At 36.5% G+C, this 24,063-nt stretch overlaps 1 long non-coding RNA gene across 1 annotated transcript; it reads left to right on the forward strand.

Annotated features, from left to right (window-relative positions):
- Window positions 1-6,890: 6,890 nt before the first annotated feature.
- LOC115436169 (uncharacterized) lies at window positions 6,891-15,584 on the forward strand. Its single transcript, XR_003937781.1, has 4 exons — window positions 6,891-6,945; window positions 7,231-7,323; window positions 12,395-12,398; window positions 15,572-15,584. It is a non-coding gene; the product is annotated as an uncharacterized LOC115436169 (long non-coding RNA).
- Window positions 15,585-24,063: the final 8,479 nt, after the last annotated feature.

Genomic DNA, 24,063 nt, shown 5'->3' on the forward strand with positions numbered 1-24,063 from the left:
AAACAGAGCCACATTTTTTTTTAACTTATTTTTTTCTCATAATTATGAGATAATTATCTTGTTAATTCAGAAAAACAGAGCCGATATGGTTTTTGTTGTTGATTGTTTTCTGTTTATGGTCTGAATGCTCGAAGCTGTTCAGCGGTGTATGAGGTGAAAAGGATAGGCAAAAAAATAAGATTTTGCTTCTAGCCTATTCCTTTTTTGGTTTCTATGTGTATTACGTTTATTGTACTAAGTGCAATGATTGATACGGAAGCGTACTGCATTCACACAAAAAAATAAATTCGGCTTTGTTGTTCCGAATTAACGAAATAATTATCTTGTAACTATGAGAAAAAATAAGTTTAAAAAAAATTCGGCTCTGTTTTTCCAAATTAATGACATACTGTTTTCTGAAAAAATTTCAGTTCGGCTCTGTTTGTATGAGATAATTATGTCGTTAATTCAGAAAAACGGAGCCGAATTTTTTTAAAACTTATTTTTTCTCGTAATTACGAGATAATTATCCTGTTAATTCGGAAAAACAGAGCCAAATTTATTTTTTGTGTGAATGCAATACGCTTCCGTAGATTGATGTACAAACCAAAATAAACTGATTGATTGATTGATTGATTGATTCATTCATTCATTCATTCATATATTTGACTAATAAAGTCCCTTTTTCTTCAGTTTTCTTTCTTTTTGATTCAATAACCCTCAACTTTAATATGAGCTTTCATGAACACCTACATGATCAGTGAATAAAATACAGGAAAATACTTTATTTATACCTTTTTCTGAAAAAAATTAAATTTGGCTTTGTTTTTATGAGATAATATCTTGTTAATTACGAAAAACAGAGCCGAATTTAAATTTTTTCAGAAAACAGTATTTCGTTAATTCAGAAAAACTGAGCCGAATTTTTTAAAAACTTATTTTTTCATGTAATTATGAGATAATTATTTCGTTAATTCGAAAAAACAGACAAATTAATTTTTTTTGTGTGAATGCAATATGCTTCCATAGATTGATGTACAAACCAAAATAAATTCATTCATTCATTCATTCATTCATTCAAATATTTGACTAAGAAAGTCACTTTTTCTTCCATTTTCTTTCTTTTTGATTAAATAACCTTCAACTTTAATATGAGTTAATTTAGTTTAATATGATCGAGATAATTCCACAAAAGTCGCTCTGGGCCTTTATGGGTTAATATTCCTGATACACACTCACATGTTACCGCCTGGACAATCTCTCCCATGATGCATTGTGCTCTCCCTGTGACTCATTGCGGACAGCCGTTCACTCTTTCCATTTATTGTTTATGTAAATCATATAGACTGAATATAAGGTTTGTCGTTGCGTTCCAGATTTCCGTCATTACTTTATGGCTTTATTGGTGTGATGGCTGTCTGCAAATATGCGCCTTCCATCACAAAAAAACACATAAAAACTCTGAGTGTTCTAATGCTTTAAGCAGAAAAAGGCTGATGGTGGCTAAGGTGGTATTTCCGTTGGGTGAGGAAGTCGAAGCCTGCAGAATGTTGGAGGAACACGCTGATCTGGACTGATGTGGTGGATGTTCTGTCTGAGGGTTTGGGCAGAAAACAGCCTTTTCTTCCACTGGGTTTAATTCCACTGTTCTCACCAGGAGTCGGTCAAATCCTCCCTGACCCGCCTTGAACTGCAGCCCGGTTCTGATCCACACTGAGGCTGTGTTTGACACGACCACCAGAGGGCACTGTTGTTCTGGGTCTGCTTTAACACATGCAGGGTTAGTGGGATGAAATGGGTGATTTATCAGGGACCGTGGAGAGTTTTAGTTCATACCAGATTTAATCTACATGTAGTTCAAATACTTATATTTTAAAGGTGCAGAATGTCTATAAAATTCCTTATATTTTATCTGTAATTACCTGTTTGTACTGAAAAAGGAGAAGCTCTTCAATCTCATTGTACATTCAGTAGAATGGCAACAAAGGGCATTCTATTCTATTCTATTCTATTCTATTCTATTCTGCTCTGTTCTGTTCTACTCTACTCCATTCTATTCTATTCTATTCTATTCTATTGTACTGTATTCTATTCTATTCTATTCTGCTCTGTTCTATTCTATTCTATTCTATTCTATTCTATTCTATTCTATTCTATTCTATCCTGTTGTACTGTACTCTGTTGTATTCTATTCTATTCTATTCTATTCTATTCTATTCTATAATATTCAGAGTAAATTCAAAGGTTATTATATCAAAACAGAAAAAACTTAAGAAAAAATGTTTTTTTTCAGTCAAATCTAGCATTAACTGACTCTAAACCTTATACATCTAAAAAATGTAATTCAATTCATGAGTGTTTTGTTAACATTACTTATTATTTGTAGATTTATTATTAATTTTAGTTCATTTTAGTCATTATGTTGGCTGTTTTAGTTTATTTTGTTGCTTTTTTTTTTTTTTACTTTATTTTGGCCATTTTTTGGCTTATTTTTTCCCCACATTATTTACAATTTTGTAGTTTTTTTTTTTTTTTTTATGTCTGTCTGTATCTGTCTTAAAAAAAGATTGAACAGTCACATGCAGGATTTATTTACACTAAACTGAATAATCCTGTTCCAACATACAGTATATACACTATAAATCAATTCCTTCCTCTGTAAATATCCAGCTATTGATCAGATTCATGTTTCATTCATGTTGTTTTATAGTTACTCGTGTCATGGATGCGATTCCTGAGGTTTTCATCTCATTTTCCGGATGTGGAAGAAACTGATTATGTTGAGGTTGTGATGCAGGATGTAGATGATTCTATACAGAGCTTTAGCACAGTCGCTCCTATTTTATGTATAATAATAATAATAATAATAATAATAATAATAATAATAATAATCAACACTGAGAAAATAAGCAAAAAAAAATGAACAAAATCAATAAAAAAAAATAATAATCTAAACATTGATTCACCAGTAAAACCAATGGAGTTGGATCAATGACAGTGGATGGACATATTTGTTTTTAAGTTCAGTTAATGATATTTTTGCTGAAAAAGTCGCTTTTTCTTCATTTTTTTCTGTTTCTGATATAATAACCCTAAATTTGAATCTGAACTTTAATGAACATCTACATGATCAGTGAATTAAATGTAGGAAAATACCTGGTTTTCACAAAAAAAGAGGAAAAATTCAGAAGACAATCATGTGTAATAGCAACAATAGGATATTTATGATATAATTCATGAGCAAACTTTAATCAATTATTGCTCTGTGGCTGCTTTGGTCTCTGTTTTTTGTCTTACTTCAGTTATGGTATTATATTTGTAAGCGTTCTTTTTTTTTTTTACCTACCAGTTGGACTCGAGATGGAAATCAGTCATATGGGTATAATCTCTCATATTTACATGTAAATGTTCATTAACACAAACTGTCCTATTTTAAAAATAAATAAATCATTCATTCATAATTTTACAATAAATGCAGATAAATCACCTAGGAAAGGTTAATAAGCAATAAAATAAACAAAACAAATAAAAAATGTAAACACTGATTCACCAGTAAAACCCATAGAGTTTGCTAAAAGGCGGTGAATAAAATGAACATAAATGAACTCTGTTTGTGTAGATGCGGCTGAAGCTTCTGCCTCTGTCCAGGTTTATTCGACTCATGGCCTTTTACGGGTCAGTGAGCAGCATCTGCGGCGTCTGCAACATCTGACTGTGAACACAGACAGGAATTTTTGACACTGACAAGATAATGGAGTTTCCTCCGACCATCAGAGGTTAACAGGAACCATGGATGGATGGATGGATGGATGGATGGATGGATGGATGGATGGACATGTTGTACAGTTAAATTTAAAAGAAAATTCCAGGTGTTAACCTATGTTTAGTTTTGGTTAAATGTCTGAGAAGGACTGTTGAGGCTTGTGTCTTAGTTTTTTATTCTGTTCTTTACTGAACATTGTTCATGTTCCAGTAAACGTTTGTACAAGTTGCTCATTGTTGAACAGCTGTGTGTCTGTGTTGTTCCTCCACTGTCAATGTGATGACATCATCATATGACAAGTCGACTCGACTTCGACTTTTTTGGCAAATAAGTCGATCTGAATAAATCTGGAGTCACTGATGCCCTACTCCAAAATCTGTAAAGTTAATTAAATCTGGAGGATGATTAATGTTAAAATAATCTGATAATATGACAATAAGTCAGTTTAGGATGGATGGATGGATGGGTGGATGGGTGGATGTGTATTTGAAGACCATAATGTGTGAATGTAAATGTGAGTCCTTTTGCAGATTCAGACATAAATGCTTCAGTCTGTGGGTGGAGGTGGAAGTGCTTTACACTAATGGATCTGATGGATGGACTTTTATTAGATGGACTGAGCTGATGTTTAGAGCGTCTGTCCAACTGAGAACTGGCGACAAGCGCACAACACAAAACAGCACAGGAATATATACTGTGTATATACAGGATTAGAACATCACAAGTCAACAGATACAATGGTTCTGTAATCCAGTCCTAACTCCTGTGTGTGTCATGTGACTAAAACAGACAGAAAAGAAAACATGGAATGAATAAAAGCACTGTTTTTGTCAGTACAATGCCACAGATACTGATGGAAGAACTGAAGTGATTTTGGTTTTTATCAAGAAAACATGTTAAATGGATAGATATCAGCTCTGAAATTAAACTACTATGAGCTATTTTTGTTGTTTTCATTATACTTGTCAAAACAAATGGACTTGTAGTTGAACCAGGCATTAAAATGAAGAAGAAACTGAAGAAAACAAGGGGTGGACTGTGAATTTCGGGGGTAATTGACTAAAAATCTATATTTCAGGGGGTACTCCACCACTGTAAAAAGTCTGAGACCCACTGATAGAGTTTATTTTATTTCATGTACATAACCACTGGTCCATCTATTATACCATGTTCTTATTTTAAAATTGTTGCCTCCACCAGGTGGTATTGTAATCACTTTGCTTTGTGTGTTTGTATGCGTGTGTGTTTGTTTGTTTGTTAGCAAGATAACTCCAAAAGTTATGGACAGATTTTCATGAAATTTTCAGGAAATGTTGATACTGACAGAAGGAAGAAATGATTAAGTTTGGGTGGTGATGGGGGGTCTGTCTTAGCGGAGGTCTGCACTCTCTGAGTGTTTTTCTTGTTTACTGTTTGTATTTCAACTCTTTTGGTATTTAAATAAAATAATAAATAAAGTCTTCCTCTTTTTTAATTGAACAATGAACAGTTGAACAGTGTATATGCACAATAATATTACATCAAAGTAGGATAAAAAAAAGTCACATTTCACAAAATATTTTTTACATTATATATATATATACACACACACACAAATGTAAGTAAAAAATGAATTAATAATAATAATAACAATAATAATAATAATAATAATAATAATAATAATAATAATAATAATAATAATAATAATAAATCAAAATAAAAAATAAAAAAGCTTGAGGTATAAAAATAGAAATTACATAAATTAAATCAGATTATATACTTAACACAGTCTTTTTTATTTGACCTGCTTTAGAGTTCATAGTGTTCTTCAAATGATCAAAATAATTGGAATAAAGCGCTTTAAAAACACTAACATTCGGACTCTGGTGTGTAAATTCCAGTCCTCCTCCTCTTTTTTCTTCTTCTTCTTCTTCTTTTTCTTCTTCTCTTGGTGTTTCCATCCTCAGTTCGGGACAAACAGGAAAACTAATCGAACCGTGCGTGACGTGTCTTCCACCGCAGAACCAGACCCGGCTGGAGGACAACCGGACTTAATTGCCGTCGATCGGTCCGGTCGGTGCGTCCGTCCGGCGGGACCGGAGGCGGATCCAGAGGACATGATCCGTGCCGGACTCCGGCCAGTCCGATCCGGGCCGGACGCGCGTGACTGATCGGGACCGGGACGGGGATGACTGCGGATTTCTGTCCGGCCCTGCCTCCGTTAAAGGAGTGGCTACGTCAACATTACCGGCACACACGCGGACCGCCGCCAGGCTGTCGGAGGCTGCATGTGCGCGCGGTGAGAACTGCGGACGGACGCGCGTTCATGGCGGACTGACGGGGTTTTACGCACCGATCCGGATCCACTGAAAAGGTAAGACCACAGGGGATCACAGGGTCCAGGGTGTCCTTCCCAGGCTTCATTCATCCACTGTGGGCTGGTCTGGGATCCGTTTGGTGCAGGTGCATCAGGCCGGTGGTGGGGGTGGGGGGGCATAGCTGGACCCGGTGTGTTGTTGGTGTGTTGTTGGTGTGTGTTTTCCTTCATGTGTTGAGTTTATTTAAACACACACTCAGACTGAGGCTGTCAACAAAAGCACAAACTGGGACCTCATCACATTTGGGGTCTGGACTTGGACCTGGACCTGGACTGGAGCTCCAGCAGGGACATTTAAGGACTCTGACTTTACAGAATGTAGGATCAGTTAGTGTTGGAGATATGGGGTTAGGTTGGTGTCAAAATATTCATGTGCATAAGATTAGTCTGTAGTTAAAAAAAATAAATATGTAAGGCTAATGATGTTCATTTTGTCTTCTGTTTATGTAAATATACTATTTTCTTTTGTTCAGACAAGGTGTAGTTTTTATAGAAACAGACATAAACAGGAGACAAAATGAACGTCATTAGCCTTACACAAGAAAGTTTTGGATATGACAATGTCAAGGCCCTCCGCAGACTGGAAAAGTTGGAAAAAGCGTGACAGTAACATCTAAAAACTATACCTTGTCTGAACTTAAGAAAATAGTATATTTAAAATAAATATGTGTAAACTCTTGAATGAGTTGAGTCATACATAAAATGTATTGTGTGTTTTTTTTATTAGAATAAAAATGAATACGTTATGACAAGAAAAATTAAAAACACGCGACTTTACGATTGTGTTCTCTCCAGGGTTTCAACGCAAGTACGGAAAAGTATGGAATTTGAGTTGATAAATTTCCAAGTAGAGCTGCAACCGATTAATTGATTAAGCGCTTGAAGCAAATGCAAAAATTCACGATTCGATTAATCAACTCAAATTGATTGAAGTGAAATATTCTATTGCAGTTTTCCTGAACTGAAACTTCGTTGTGCGTCGCAATAAGCGTCCGTGTGAAACACAACAGTGGAACCAATGTTTAACAGCAGAGAAATGACGGAAACAAAGCTTTGATTCAGGAGAATTGTGGTTGAATGACTTTTTTTGGATCACTATGAGTCAATTAATCGGTTGCAACTCTATTTCCAGGTCTGGAAAAGTATGGAAAATGGAAACAAATGTATGGAAAAATAGTCATGTTTCCCAGACTGTTCCCACTGGTCTATTTTCTAAAACATAAAAGTATTAATATCTAAAAAAAAAAAATGCAAGGCACGGTTATTTCTATAGCACATTTCATGTCCAAGACAATTCACAGTGCTTTACATAAAACATTAGAAGCATTAGAGCGGGGAAGCAGTTTATACAGACCACAGGGAAATGTTTGAAAATGAAGAATTCCTTTTATAAAAGCAAAATATCACTCCTTTAATGATCCACTGAGTCTAAACAGTGTCTATACACAAATATAAATCTATTTCACACGGCTTGATCTCCTCTTATTTCGTGGTCATATTCTTGCTTGACTCTGAACCAGTTTCAAATGTCTTTTAAAAGTGCGTAAACGTGTGCATTCCCTCACATGAGTATTTCGACACCTTTCTTACTCCATACTGAAGCCTCATTTTCACCTTAATCCCACAACAGAGCACAGTGTGTGTCTGTGGGGGCTTCATGTTGGACTGTGACCATAATATTACATCATAAGTATGAAGAAATGTGCAGAAATTCTCATCCTGAACATGATAAATGATTAAAGTGAGGCTTTACTATAGTTATATTTGCATGTATTATCCAATATCTTAGTATAATGAACACAGTAATATGATATAAACATAGAAACACCAGTGAATGTTTGTCTTTCTAAGCCTAAAGTCAATAAATTCAACAAATGTCACAGGTAATGAGATCCTTCCTTGTCAACAGAGACGACCTGTTAAATAAACTTCATCTAATAAATGAACGTATCTTAATGTTTATCTATGACTGTGTGCGTTGGACACGGTCACCGTTTACTGTTGGAAGATGATGATGTCATGAGTCACATGTTGAACTGGATCCAAAAATGTACATGTGCAGTAACAAAGCTGACCTCTGACCCCAGATCAATGACAACACAGTAGGTGTGTGTCCCTGTTGTTCACAGTGGGTGTGTCTATGTCATAACAAACACACAAATATTCCTTCACTCAGGTTTTCTTACAACCTGGTGTTTGTTTTCGTATTAATATCCAGACGTTTGTACATTCAGTTGTTTTTTTGTTTTTGTTTTTTTTTTATATAAACAGGAAGTGACAAAAAGAAACAGCTTCAGTTTTATTTCAGTCAATGACTCATTTAATGAATGAGGTCAGGTTAATAATTAAAAGTATTTTCACTCTTGTCGTTACTGTTACCATATGTATTAAGTTTCACATACAGTCGCGGAAAAAATTCTTGGACCACCCTTTGTTTTCTTCAGTTTCTTGTTCATTTTAATGCTTGGTCCAACTAAAGGTCCATTTGTTTGGACAAATATAATGATAACAACAAACATAGCACATAGTAGTTTAATTTCAGAGCTGATATCTATCCATTTAACACGTTTTCTTGATAAAAAACAAAATCACTTCAGTTCTTCCATCAATATCTATGGCATTGTACTGACAAAACAGTGCTTTTATTCATTCCATGTTTTCTTTTCTGTCTGTTTTAGTCACATGACACACACAGGCATTAGGACTGGATTGCATAATCATTGTTTTTGATGATTTTTGAAGGTCTAATAATTTTTCCCGCGACTGTATTTACACTCAGCTACTGTATTATCCAACTAAGTAACTGCAGTATCGAAAATAAATGTAAAATACAGTTTATCATCTTTTCATGGTCATCAGATATGACGAGCATGTCAACATGGAAACACCGTCATCTTTTGCAGCATTGATTCACCAGTAAAACCTATGGAGTTGGATCAATGATAGTGGAAAAAAGGAAAAAAAAATTAAGAAGAAACCAATAAAATAATAAATGTGAAAAGATAAGCAAAATGTTTCCTACAATAAAGTAAAAAAAAGAATAAAATAAGCAACAAAAGGCACAAAAAACGCCAACGTAATGAATAAAATGAACAAAAATTTTAAATAAATCAGCAAAACCTAAGTAACATGAACAAAATAAGCCACAAACTGAACTAAATTGAAGAAAAAGTGGCAAGAAAATTAACAAAAACAGGTACAATTATAAATAAAATTAACTAAAGTGAATAAGAAAATTTACAAAATGATAAATAACATGAAGAAAATAAGCAATAACATTAATAAAATGAATAAAAAAGCTAAATGTTTATTCACCAGTAAAACCCATGGAGTTGGATCAATGACAGTGGATGGACACACTGGGTTTATGTTCAGTTTATGAGAGATTTGTTGAAAAAAAGTCATGTTTTCTTCAGTTTTCTATGTTTCTGATATAATAATACTTGAATTTGAAGGCTTTGGGGTGCCTCAGGGTTCTATTCAGGATCCTGTTTTCTTTGTATATACTGCCCCTGTGTTCCATTGTTCACTTTTCTCAGTTTCTTTTTCTCTGTTTCTCTGCAACTTTACTCTGAGCTTTTATGACAGCTACCTGATCAGTGAATTAAATATAAGAAAATACCTGATTTACACTGAAAACCCCCCAAAACAGAGGATAATATTCGAATAAACGGTGATAAATCCTTTGGTAAACCTTGGCTGAGTCTTTCCAAACCTCTGGTCTGAATCTGCAGAGTAATGAGGCTGAAGCTGAAATGACTTCATCCATATGGAGATGTGATATTTCACAGTGACGCAGGTGATTTGTGTTGGACTCGTCAATGTTTAGAAGTAAAACTGCACATGGCTGGTAAATATTTAACCTATAGACAAAGGTCAGAGCGTTGCACATTTAGTCCAAATCCAACCTGAAGGCAGTGATCCTCAAAACAGCCTGGACTTTAAAGGGTTAAAGTTTATCTCCGTTACTTTCACTCCACTTTTCCCTCCCATTGGTCTTAGATTTTTTCATGTCGTCCGCTGGATAAGGTTCTGTTTTGCATTGGCTCTCCCAGCATGCACCTCTACACACAGTGCATTATGGGTGATAGTCTCCACATTTTGTGTTTTATGACGTCCTATCATCAGGCCGTTGGGGGTTTATCTTGGTTTTCTTTTCAGTGACAGTTAAACATTAGAGGAATGAGGTCAAACGGAAAAACCTTCAGTTGAACGCAGCGTTCACATCCTGAGGAATTCAACTAAACACTTCGACTTTATAGAAACAGATCTACTCTTACGTACACGTGTATGGAGCCTAGTAGTAGTAATTTAGTAGTCATTTATTTGTCCATTTAACAGAACATGACATATACATACATATATACAGTTTGGATTTCTATATCAAACATGGACGAAAAGGTGTAGACTTATTAACAAAAAGGAAAGTTGCAGAAACAAAACAAGATAACAAGATGGCCCAGTTTTAAACAATAATATAATAAAACAAATAATACAATCTAAGCAAAATTTTAGACTTATACTGGTATTTGGCTTAGTTTATCTTAATATTTTATATTTATTGAATACCTTAGTTTTAAGCATCCTTTTAAATGTAGCGGCTGATGTGCATGTTTTTAATTCTTTATCGAGGTTGTTCCATAATTTTACTCCAGTTACAGATATGCATTTGCCTTTTGTGTTGGTCCTTGCCTTTGTTTTCTTGAACATACTGGTCCACCTAAGGTTGGACTGGGACTCTCTGACTTAGAACAGCTCCTGTATGCAGGTGGAAGTGGGTTATTATGTACCTTATAGATGAATACATCAGTGTTGAGGTTAACCAGATCCAATAATTTCAGAATATTTTTACTGATGGAAAGTGGATTGGTTGGTGCAAAGTAATCCTTCTGATGTGTGCCTATAGAGCAGAGGTGTCCAACATACGGCCCGTGGGCCAAAACCAGCCCCTCAAAGGGTCAAATCTGACTCATGGGATGAATTTATGAAATACAAAAATGACACTGAAGACACTAACAATCAACGGTGTTAAAATCATTTTAACAAACAAAATATGATCTAAAGTGGACCAGACTAGTGAAATAATAACAGAATAACCTGTAAGTTGTGTTTTGTAAAGGCCTCGGTTTGTATCTGCTACGTACTAAACATTTCTATAAACATTTATCTCAGACTCTGTCCTTGAATCTCCAGCTGAAGGCCATGGCGTCCCGTAAAGACAGACGTAAAGAGCGCCCCCCCGGTGGACGAAGGCTACGGGGAGGCCAGCGGCGCCCCCTGTCCCGGAGACACGCTGCCCTGGAACCTGTCCAAGCACCAGAGGGTCAAACGGTCCAAGTCTGCGTCGGGGGAGGTCCTGGACCCGGCTGAGAGGGCTGTGATCCGCATCGCAGGTAAGACGGACCCACGATAAGGTGGTCTTTAACCCTTAGGGGGATAAGGTGGTCTTTAACCTGACCCAGGTGGATTTGGGACATGACGGCTCTGTTTACAGGTGCAGTAGGAGGGTCTTTTAAACGTTTACAACAGAAAATTAAGTGAAACCGACCTTAGTCCTTTGTGTTAATGACAGCAGAGGAGGTGCGTCATGTGTTGTTGGTGTTTTGCTGATGTTTTCTTGATTCTTTGCCGGTGGTTTGACAATAGTTTGTTGGGGTTTTGCTGGTGTTTTGTTGGTGTGTTGGCAATATTTTGCTGGTGTTTTGCTGATCTTTTGTCGGTGTTTTTTTGGTGTTTTGTGGGTGTTATGCTGATGGTTTTGTTGATGTTTTGTCGATGTTTTGTTGGTGTTTTGCCGATGTGTTGTCCTGTGTTTTGCCAATGTTTTGTTGGTGTTTTGTCAGTGTTTTGCCGGTGCTTTGTCGGTGGTTTGCCAATGTTTTGCTGATGTTTTGCCAATGTTTTGTCCTTGTTTCGCCAATGTTTTGTCTGTGTTTTGCCGATGTTTTGTCAATGTTTTGTCTGTGTTTGCCAATGTTTCGTTGGTGTTTTACCAATGTTTTGTCAATGTTTTGTCCTTTTTGCCAATGTTTTGTTGGTGTTTTGTCTGTGTTTTGCCAATGTTTTGTCTGTGTTTTGCCAATATTTTGTCAGTGTTTTATTGATGTTTTGTGAGTGTTTTGCCAATGTTTTGTGGGTGTTTTGCCAATGTTTTGTGGGTGTTTTGCCAATGTTTTGTGGGTGTTTTGCCAATGTTTTGTGGGTGTTTTGCCAATGTTTTGTCTGTGTTTTGCCAATGTTTTGTTGGTGTTTTGCTGCTTTTTACGGTTGTCCTATTGTAGTGTAACATACTGAAGAACAGTTCATCAAACCCTATAAATGATACTGTGGGTGAAAAACAGAAGCTACATTCTGTTATTTATTGGATTGGACCCTTTGGCGGGCCTTATTGTACCCTTTGGTGGGCCGGTTTGGAGCCTTTGGTGGGCCAGTTTGGACCCTTTGGTGGTCCTGTTTTGGCCCACGTGCCCGATGTTTGCCACCTCTGCCTTAGTACAGCATCAGCACCTGCTAATGTGCTGTAATAACTCACCTCCTACTGTATGAACTGAACAGCTTTATCTCCTGCTTGTAATTTAAGTGTGTTTCAGTGGTTTCCTAAACTCGTATGTCATTTACATGAAGCCGTTGGTGTCTAATGGATGATCTCACACATACTGGAAATTTAATGTCTGTCCTGGTTTAATGGAATAGAAGAAAAGATCAGGTGTATCAGCACTTTTTTCATGTAAATCATATTCAGACACGTTTTATCTGAGTCTGAGTTTCTGTCCTTATTTGATGCTAACTACTGCTGCTCTTTTCGTTTATAAATGGTGGAAATGATTATTAAATGCAGTGAAATCTGACTCAGCTTTAGTGTCATTGGACCAATGGTACGTTAAAGAACAGAAATTTTTTCCCAAGGTCTGGGATTTTTAGCATGAGAAAGATAAAAGGATAAAATATAAAATACATTAAAGGTAAAAGGATAAAATGAAAACAACCATAAAATATGCAAAAATTTATAAAATAAATTCTTAATATGTACAAAATTACACAGTATTCAGCAACAGTAACAGTTAAAGTAACAGGAACAGTTAAAGTGATGGTACATGTAGCAACAGCAACAGTGAAATTACGTAAGATAAGATAAGGTAAAATAAGATGAGGTCAAATAAGATTAAGATAAAATAAGATGAGGTCAAATAAGATAAAATAAGGTCAAATGAGGTCAAATAAGATAAGATAAGATAAGATGAGGTCAAATAAGATTAAGATAAGATAATATGAGGTCAAATAAGATAAGATAAGATCAGGTAAGATAAGATAAGATGAGGTCAAATAAGATTAAGATAAGATAAGATGAGATCAAATAAGATAAAATAAGGTCAATGAGGTCAAATAAGATAAGATAAGATCAGGTAAGATAAGATAAGATGAGGTCAAATAAGATTAAGATAAGATAAAATAAGATAAGGTCAAATAGGATAAGATAAGTTAAGACAAGATAAGGTCAGATAGGATAAGGTAAGTTAAGATAAGATAAGGTCAAATAAGATGAGACTTTTTTATTAATTTCATCATTAACAGCAACAACAAACAAGTGCAGAAAAAACCACAGGCAGAAAAACCACAAATGAGTGAAAAATGAAATATATTTAAAAATATAAGACATTTGATATTTATTTTGAATTCAAATTAAACGTGTGGACAGATCTGATCTCTAGCTGGACTCTTTCCTCTAAACAGCAGGTCCTTTTTTCTTCCAGATTTTAACTGTAGATCGTTCTGGTCTTTTCTTGGACTCTTTTCTCTGGGTTCGTGGCAGTTTTCCACCTCAGAGGTGTGTTTGTCTTTGTAGTGCTCAGACAATAGACTGGGAACGTGTCCAGTTGAACTGTGAAGATGTTGGAAACACATTATTTATTTACACTGTTGGTTTGCAGTGTCGTAGCTGCACTGGGCTGATCTCAGACACGTTTATAGACCAAAACAGGTGGAGTTATAGAGTCTACAGCTGAGAATGTAAGAGTAGAATGATGCAGATTATACAGACATCATATACAGAACACTTACTAATGCAACATTTTATAATAATCTGCACTTCCAATAATAAGAACATCCAATAATAAGAAGAAAGGTTGGTTTAGGGTAAATATTCAACAGGAACTACACTGCATACCTTTGATAATGATTTGGGCTGAAAGCTATTTGGAAATAATCATCTGTCACACAGCAGGTGTTAATGCACAATTCAGATTTTTAGTGAAATCTGATTTTTTTTGTGTGTTCATTTATATTTCACATTAAATGCGACTTCTATCAGTTTTGAGTCTGAACTGTATGTGACCCTGAAGTGACCCACATGCACTAAAGAGGTCCTGACAGAATACATGACCGCACAGACACACACTGTGTTTACGAAAGTAACACTCCTGGGATGCAGAATTATGATGTTTGTCACATTTCAATGACGTAAATGTCGGATAAGTGCGAACTGGCCGTTCAGGCTAAAGTTGCACTGCAAAATAACACATCTGTATCAGATTTAGGACCACATATGAAAGCGGTCTGGGTCGGATTTGAAAAATCAGATTTGTGCTGCTCCCCCTTGAACTGCCACCTCACCATGGTGAGGGCCCACATGATCCCAGTAGCTATGTTGTTGGGGGCTTTATGCCCATGGTAGGGTCTCCCATGGCAAACAGGTCCTGGGTGACGGGCCAGACTAAGGGCAGTTCAAAAGCCCCTATGAAAAATTTAAAATCAAGGACCGGGACGTCGCCCAGTATGGCGCAGCCAGGGCCCCACCCTGGAGCCAGGAGACCAGGAAAAGGTGGTCTGCCCTCTCCGAGTTGGTGGGGAGGCCTTGCCCCAAGTGGAGGAGTTTAGCCATCTCGTGGTCTTGTTCACGAGTGAGGGAAGGATGGAGTGGGAGGTTGACAGACGGATCGGTGCAGCGTCTGCAGTGATACAGTCGTTGTATTGGTCAGTCGTGCTGAAGAAGGAGCTGAGCCGAGAGGCGAAGCTCTCCATTTACCGGTCGGTCTACGTTCCTACTCTCACCTATGGTCATGAGCTTTGGGTCATGACCGAAAGGACACGATCCTGGATACAAGCGGCCGAAATGAGCTTCCTCTGTAGGGTGGCTGGGTGCACCCTTAGGGATAGGGGGAGGGGCTCAGTCACCAGGGAGGAGCTCAGAGTACAGCCAGTGCTCCTCCACATCCAGAGGGGCCAGCTGAGGTGGATCAGGCATCTGTTTCGGATGCCTCCTGGACTCCTCCCTGGGGAGGTGTTGTGGGCATGTCCCACCAGGAGGAGACCTCAGGGAAGACCTAGGACACACTGGAGAGACTATGTCTGTGGGCTGGCCTGGGAACACCTCAGGGTCCCCCCAGAAGAGCTGGAAGAGGAGTCTGAGGAGAGGGAAGACTGGGCATCCCTGCTTAGACTGTTAGCCCCGCGACCTGGCCCCGGATAAGGGGAAGAAAATGGATGGATGGATGGATGGATGGATGGATGGATGGATGGATGGATGGATGGATTAGTGCTGTTCAAACTGTCTTCAGATCAAATACGGGTCACATATGGATAAAAAAATTGGATTTGGGTCACATTTGCCTGAGGTCTGAGCGTAGCCTTAGCAGCCTATTGGTCCAGCATAGAAATGTGTTTTATCTGAAAAATAGTTTCTCTTTTATCTCAGTAAATATTTATTTTTAAAATAAACCCAAAGTGCTTCTAAACCTGCTTCATAACAACAGTCTACATCCGGGTTGAATTTTTAGCCCCTTTGTCCTGTTTTTAGGACCAGTGTCACAGAAGCACACATATGTTCAGGAGTAAATGGCTGAAATGGGTCGGTAGCTCTGCCTCTTCACATCTGTTGTGGTGGACAACATGCACTGATGTTTCTAGTATGATTCTTGTGTCGTAGCCTGACGTTTAGTAGAGTTTATCAGAGCATGTCATTCTTTAGGTTATTATTACGTCCCTGTTGCAGAATGTAGACGCTGATAAAAGCTAATAAGAGTCTGCGGAGCCCTACTGGTGCGGATCAGGTCCCACAGGCTGAATAAATACAGTGAATCTAACGGACATCCTTCATAAAACCTGCTGTAAACACGTGTGTGAGGCTGGTTCAGGATGGAGACGCTGCTTTCATGTGCACTTCCTGGTGTTGGTTTCCACTTTTAGGTCAGTGTGTGTTGTTTTGGACGGTTCTGCTCCTGTCGGGTTAAGTGGAAGTTTACATAACTGGAGCACCTACAATAGGTCCGCTTCCACTTCCTGTGTCCGCCACCGGGCCGGGCCGGGTCGGGCTGTGTCAGCACCAGAGGGTCGGCCCCAGCCTTTGTTGTGGACTCTGCTGACGGACAGACGGACTGGCTGCTATAGAATCCCTGAGTGTATAGAGAGAAGCGGGTTATTCACAGCTTTAATCAACCAGGTCTGAGTGGAAGAAGAACACGCTCAGCTACGTCTAATCTGCAGCTCAGTCACTCCCATCAATAGACCTGTCAATCAGACAGCGGACCGAAGCTTTTCTGTATGGTTTTAGTCTGGGGGGGAGGAGTCAAACATAAGGCCTGCAGCCCAAAGCTGGTCCACCAACGGTCAGGACTGGGACCTTTGGTGGAAAATTTTTCTTTTTTCACAGAAAAATACAGTTAAAATACATTTGCAAATGTATTGTAATTTCACAAATATTTCTTTTCTATTTATGAGATTAAACTGTTAATTTAAAGTTTAATACTGTAAAAAATATTAAAACCAGATAAAATTACTACAATTAACTGTAAAAGAAGTATTTCTTCTGTAAGTTTAACAAGACTTGGTTGTCTATTGACAAATATCTTGTGTAATTACGGGAGGTTTCACAACAAAAATGTTGAATAAATGTATGTTTGTGAATGTATAACATGTATCAGCACTGATAAACTGTCCGAATACAGTTTTTATCAGTGGATTGTACAACTTAGTCTTATTGAAAATTATTTATGTATATATTTATAGGTAATTTGATTGTTTTAATACATGTAAATATTCTTTATTAAACATTAAAAAGTCAAACAAATATGCAAAATCTCATGTAAAGTTAGGGCAAAAAACTGTATTTTAATAATGGAAAATTACTGTATTTTTATGAGATGGTTATTTTCTATTATTTAACAGTATTTTTTTGGCACCCCAGCTGCCGGAATATTACTGTTTTTTTGGGGTTTTTTTTTACAGTGCAGGTAAATTCACCAGCAGATCGACATTCGTAAAAAACAGACAAATGTCATTCCAGTTTTGGTTTTGAGTCCAGAAGATTCACTTTCACCAGCCCATAAGGCAAATGAATCCCAAAAAATGAAAAGCCTCGGATCATGGAACAAAGTTTGTTTGTCCTTGTAGTGACCATTCTCCTCCAATATCTTAAATTTCACAGCAATTGCACTCAGGTAACCACAATGGATATCCGTTATCCTCCATGGATCACACAAATACACAAATTTTGCACCAACTTTGTTTTCACTGGCTTTTCTGCATCAGTTTCTTACCTCCGCCAAGTTAAACGGTGGAGGTTATGTTTTCATTGGGATTTGTCTGTCTGTTTGTTTGTCTGTTTGTCTGTTAGCACGATAACTCAAAAAAGTTATGAAATTTTCGGGAAATATTGATTCTGGCACAAGAAACAAATGATTACATTTTGCAGGTGGTGGTGGGGGGTGATCTGCCTTGGCGGAGTTCTGCGCTCTCTGAGTGCTTTTCTAGTTTTTTTTTTTTTTTTTTATGTATTTCTGCAAAAAATTTAAATTCCATCTGTATTGCATAAAAAACACCAAATCTATTATTGTAAAGATGTTCTCTTTACAAGGTGTTAATTTCTGTTTTTTATGAGCAGTGTGTGAATTATTACCTACGCCAAGGAACGGCACAGGTTGTGTTTTCATCAGGGTTTGTTTGTGCAGGATAATTCATAAAGTTATGGACGGATTTGGATGAAATTTTCAGGAAATGTTGATACTGGCACAAGGAACGAATGATGAAATTTTGGTGGCAATTGTGGCGGGGGGGGGGTTACTGATCTGCCTTGGTGGAGCTCTGCGCTCTCCGAGTGCTTTTCTAGTTTGATAACTCATCAGTGCAGACTTTTAAATAAGTTTTTATTTGACGTTTGTCTTTTTAATTACCCATTAGAGCCGCTCTGACACTTTTCTAATCACCTCTGGGATGAAGCATCAGGAAATGAGCAGAGTGTGTGTGAGGACTTTAATTAAAACCAGCGGATCCAGGGTGGAGGAGGTGAATCCAGCCTTTACGTCGTTTCTATCTGGAGGTTGAACCATTTCATGTCTGGGTGCTGACGTGTTCATTCATTCACATTGTCTGGAGTCGAGTGTTTTGGAGGCTTTGAGCTGTTGGACTGATCTCAGATTGGATTTACTGTCCTCTGAGGAGCTGAGGAGGAGAAAGAGGTGGAGGAGGAGGAGGAGGAGAGGTCAGAGGTCGTCTGTGATCCTGGGTAGAAGAATGTGTAGAATGGAACAGCTCCACGCTCTGCAACAGGACTAGAAATGTCACTAATGTCACATCAGGAGGCAGTGAATGCACCATTAGAAAAAAAACCAAAAAAACAGGTACATGAGCTTTTTTCTCCTTTTGTTTAGAAACTTTGTGTAATTAATGACGTAGAAAAATGCACAATATGCCTTTATAATAATAATAGGTAGATGGCAGATTAATCGAAAAAGTTAATAAAATAAGGGGAAAAAATCAACAAACAAGCGTCAGAATGAGTAAAGACAAAAAATAAGCTGCAAAATTAGTGAAAAATGAACAAAATCAGACAAAATTAATAAAAACAGAACAAATAGGCAAGAAAATGGACAAAAATAAATATAAATAAGTAGCACAGTGAACAAAAAGGCAAAGAAAGAAAGAAAGAAAGAAAGAACACACTACACATAATATATTAGGAGGAAAAAAAAACATGAACTGGGTAAGAAATCTGGATGACAAATGTCTAATGTTTATTTTTATTTATTGTTGGTTTATTTAACATGGACATTGTATAATAATTCAGATTACTGTAAATACACTAGAGTTAAACTAATGCCTGTTTTTCATCTGCAATAAATGGACACATGTTGAATTGTTGCACAACTTTATAGACATGGAATTTTTGAAAAACAGATATTAACTCAGCCGTTCCTTGGAAGAGGTAATAAAAAGATTTAAAAAAAAAAAATGGGAGTCTAAATAAATATAAATAAACAAATCTAAAAACCTAAGCAAACTAGCTCTAAATGTAAATGAGTAGTTTAAATAAATAAATAAAAGTAAACATCTAAAACCAACAGTAGCAGCAGTTGTAAAGTGCACCGTGTATTATTGTAAACTTTATTAAATGAAGTGACGACAGCAGAGTTTGCACAAATTTTTATGCATAAGTCACATTCGCTCAATTCGAGAATCAGTGGAAAATCGACTTGTGTTTTGTTCCGTTCCTTCCACATCCTGCTCCACGCTGTGATGCTGCAGTGACGTCACTGATTGGCTGAGAATGATTAGTGCTGATGAACGGAGGCTGAACACCTTCGTATCAGGAGTCGTCCATCATCTGTTCAGAGTAGAGTGGACGCTGCAGTAAAACCTCCGTCACACCCAGACCCTCTGAACGTCTGCTGAAGCGTTTTCACCCACACTTCAGTCTGGTTTTCCTGTCGCCGCTGCAGGTTTTTGTCCGATCCAATCCTGTTCCTCAAAGCCGGGTTGTTTTTCTGATCAGATTCTTCATCTGTTCAGTCAGGTTTTTTTTTGTTTTTCACTCTTTCACCTTCTGATTTCAGCTCAAAAATAGCAGAGTAAATGTCATCTTACCATAGACCAGGTGTGTCCAACATGAGAATGAGAATTAAGTGTAATTTAACAGTATCGTACATGTCACTAAATGCTAATCTGAGGCAGAATATTGTTAAAATTGTGATTATTTTTCTTAAGAAATTTCAGAAATGTCATGTTATTCACATTTTTTAAAGGATAATTGGTCGATGTAAATGTTTTCATCTTGTATTTTTACTATTTTGACTATTTTTACTGTTACTATTTATTGGTCTGACCCATTTGAGAACCTGTTGTTCTTCATGTGGAACCTGAACAGTCCTCTCATAGATCTTCATTCTGTTTTTATGTATGTATGTATGTATGTATGTATGTATTTATTTATTTATTTATTTATTTATACTGTTATTATTTATTTTTCTTCATGTGGAACCTGAACAGTCCTCTCATAGATCTTCATTCTTTTTTTTTTTACTTCTATCTATCTATCTATCTATCTATCTATCTATCTATCTATCTATCTATCTATCTATCTATCTATCTATCTATCTATCTATCTATCTATCTATCTATCTATCTATCTATCTATCTATCTATCTATCTATCTATCTATCTATCTATCTATCTATCTATCATCTTGCCTGTTTTGTTCAGTTTACATTAATTTTGTCTTAATTTGTTTTTTTTTTCACTAATTTTGCTGCTTTATTTTGTCTTTATTCATTTTGATGCTTATGTTTATCAATTCTTTCCTGATTTAAACTTTTTGAATCAATCTGACTTTTTTTTTTCCATTATCTGTCTATTCTTTTTGTTCACTGTGCTACTTAATGTTTTTTTTTGTCCATCTTTTTGCCTATTTTGTTCAGTATTTCTTAATCTTGTCTCATTTGGTTATTTTTTCACTAATTATGCTGCTAACTGTTTTGTATTTGCTCATTTAGATGCTTATGCTTGTCCATTTTTTCCTCATTTTCACTTTTAGAATCAATCTGACTTTTTTTTCCCATTATCTGTCTGTCTGTCTGTCCATTGTACTACTTATTCATTGTGTTTTGTCCGTTTTCTTGCCTGTTTTGTTCAGTTTTCATTAGTTTTGTCCTAATTTGTTAATTTTTCACTAATTTTGCTGCTTATTTTTTATATTTTTCTATCTCTCTATACATTCTTACATACATGTACACATACATACACATACATACATACACATCCACATATACCATCATATACAGATATATACATACACCTACATATACATGCATGCACACACATATATGCATATACACACACATATACATATACATACTCATACACATACACTTACATACATGTACAAATTCATATATATACACTGTTACATACATACACATATACATTCCCATAACCCCTATGCCACATCAATGAGTAAAGGACCATAGTCAGTAATGATAATTATCAATTATCAATTATAACTGCTAAACAAAATATTTTTGTACCTTTTCTTAAACTGGTTCATATTTGGACTTTGCTTTCTTCATTCTGGTTTCTGTGTAGTTCATCCATCTGACGGTAATAATGCGTTTGACCACCAGGAGGCGCTTTGTGTCTTCAGGTCTGCTGGGTTTCATGTGTTCCTGGTGGACGTTCCTCTGAGCTTCTGGAAAATGTGTGTCACTTCCCCCTGTGGTCTCAGATGGGGGGGTGGACTCAGATGGGGAGGTGGACTCACAGGGTTTTCCTTGTGCTGCTGCTGCCTTCACAGACACATGTTTGATCAGACGTTGGTTGGAGGGAAGTTCACGTCAGACACTAATGCCTTTATCTGCTCCGTTCTGGTCTGGACCTTCACGGTTCATGAGGGCAACAGCGTTGAACTTGAGCGTCAGTGTTGGATTGTGTGGATGAGCCGTGACTCTGCAGCTCTATCTGTGTTTGGTGGACGTCCAGCAGGGGGCGCCACGCCAGTTTTACCTGGAACAGCAGTGACGTTTACAGTATTAATGCACGAACCTGGAGAGTTCAGTCGATTCAGACCCACATGTTTGGTTTTCCAGACGGGGATCACATGATACGATGACAGCGAGCTCATGGGTGTAAGGCAGTGGTGTTAAACATTTGGCCCGTGGGCCAAAACTGGTCCGCCAAAAGGTCTGATATGGTCCAGTGGGAGGAATCTGGGAATTTTCTTTTTCCCCAGTTTTTCTCTCCAGGCACCACCTCATGACCCACCCAGTGTCAGTACCCCCCCACCCACTCACCCATTCATTTTTCTTCATTTTATTAATGACTTCTGCTCTGTTTGTTCATTTTGCTTGTTTTATTATTATTATTATTTTTTTTTTTTTTTTAACTTTGTTTTAGTTTTTGTTTTTTGTTTTTAACTTATTGCATATTTTTTATTATTTTGTTGGGGGGTTTTTTCATTCATTTTATTCATCACTTTGGTTCTGTTTGTTCATTTTACTTTTTTTTTTTTTTTTTACTTTATTTTTTCACATTTTGTATTATTTTGTATTCATTTTTCTTTATAGAATTAATCACTTTGGCTCTGTTCATTTTGCTTATTTTATTCTTTTTTTAAACTTTATTTTAGTATTTTTTTGCTTATTTTTCCACATTATTTATTAATTTTTCTTCATTTTATTAACCACTTTGGCTCTGTTTGTTCATTTTGCTTATTTTATGCTTTTTTTAAAACTTTATTTTATTTTTTTGCTTATTTTTTCCACATTATTATTTTTTTCTTCATTTTTCTCCATTTTATTAATCATTTTGGCTCTGTCTGCTCATTTTGCTTATTTTATTCTTTTTTTTTTTTTTTTTGCTTATTTTTTTCTCATTATTTATTACTTTGTTTTTTTTATTCATTTTTCTTCATTTTATCCACTGTCATTGATCCAACATCATGGGTTTTACTGGTGAATAAATGTTTTAAAAGATAATGGTAAGGCAAAGAAAAGCAACTCATTTTACTTTATCATCTCCACCCCCACCCCCCGACTCAATTCCATCCGTTCACAAACTTACATTTCCACTCTGTACATACTGACAACATAAATCCTCACTGTAAATAATAGATAATAACAGAATTGACCTCCAAACACATCTACTCATTTATTTATATTTATTTTATTCTATTCTTCAACTCATTGTTGTCCTTGTCTCTAGTCAAAAGTTTGTTTATATTAGGTTTACGTTTAAGTGTGTTTGTGTTTATGTTGAAATTGTGCGACCTGAGCAAAGAAAACCAAAAAGGTTAATAACCACTGGTTTAGATGAACATCCCACACACTTTGACCACATCTGCAGAACTGAAACAGAAACAGAACTGAAACAGAAAATACCTGAACGTATCCACTGTGGCTTTGCAGACGGGAACATTCTCTTTGACCCGTAATTATTCTGCAGTGTCATTAATCAGAGTCTAATGTGGGTTTTGGACATGGACACAGATTTGGTTTGATTCCTAATTTGCAGAAAGGAATGCATTAGTGGAAAACACAAGAACAGGCTCATACTGACAGAATAACTTCCATTCCATCACAGTCTGTCAGCGGGTCAGTCAGTTTTAGTGGATTCTGCTTTAATAACAGGTTTTTTACTAAACCCTGTTGTGTTCATGTGTGTGTTTTGTCGTCTTTGGACTCATGGGTTTGTTTGTCTGGTGTTTTTTCCATCAGCTGTGCTTCACTAATGCCCTCGATACTTAAATATAAAAGATGTTCTGTGGTTTGTGTGCGTTTGCATCTCATTCTCAGAACACAGAAGTGTGAAAGGCATTAATAATAACTTTAAAGTATGTGTCAAATAAAACAGAAAACAGCCTGTTTACTAAAGTCCTCTGGGTACTGAGAAGAACGATATTGAACGTGTAGTTTGGTTTAGAAATTTAGCTTTTTGAATTTTTGACGAATGTTCCTGTATGTATAATGGTCCATATTTTAATGGTTTATATCATGTAAATGGTTCCAGATATCAATATAGTTCCTATTGATCACTGATAGTAGATGTATATGGACTTTCAATTGGGCCCACGACCTTTGACCTTGTGGGACCTTAAAGGGTCAAACTCAAGATCACTGATGTCTAGATTTCAACAATGTTCTTCTAAAAAAAACCACTGGTTGGATTTATTACTTCGGCCAAAGTTATGTTTTCATCAGAGTTTGTT

This window comes from Sphaeramia orbicularis, chromosome 16, assembly GCF_902148855.1.
Source record: "Sphaeramia orbicularis chromosome 16, fSphaOr1.1, whole genome shotgun sequence".
Lineage (NCBI taxonomy): Eukaryota > Metazoa > Chordata > Actinopteri > Kurtiformes > Apogonidae > Sphaeramia > Sphaeramia orbicularis.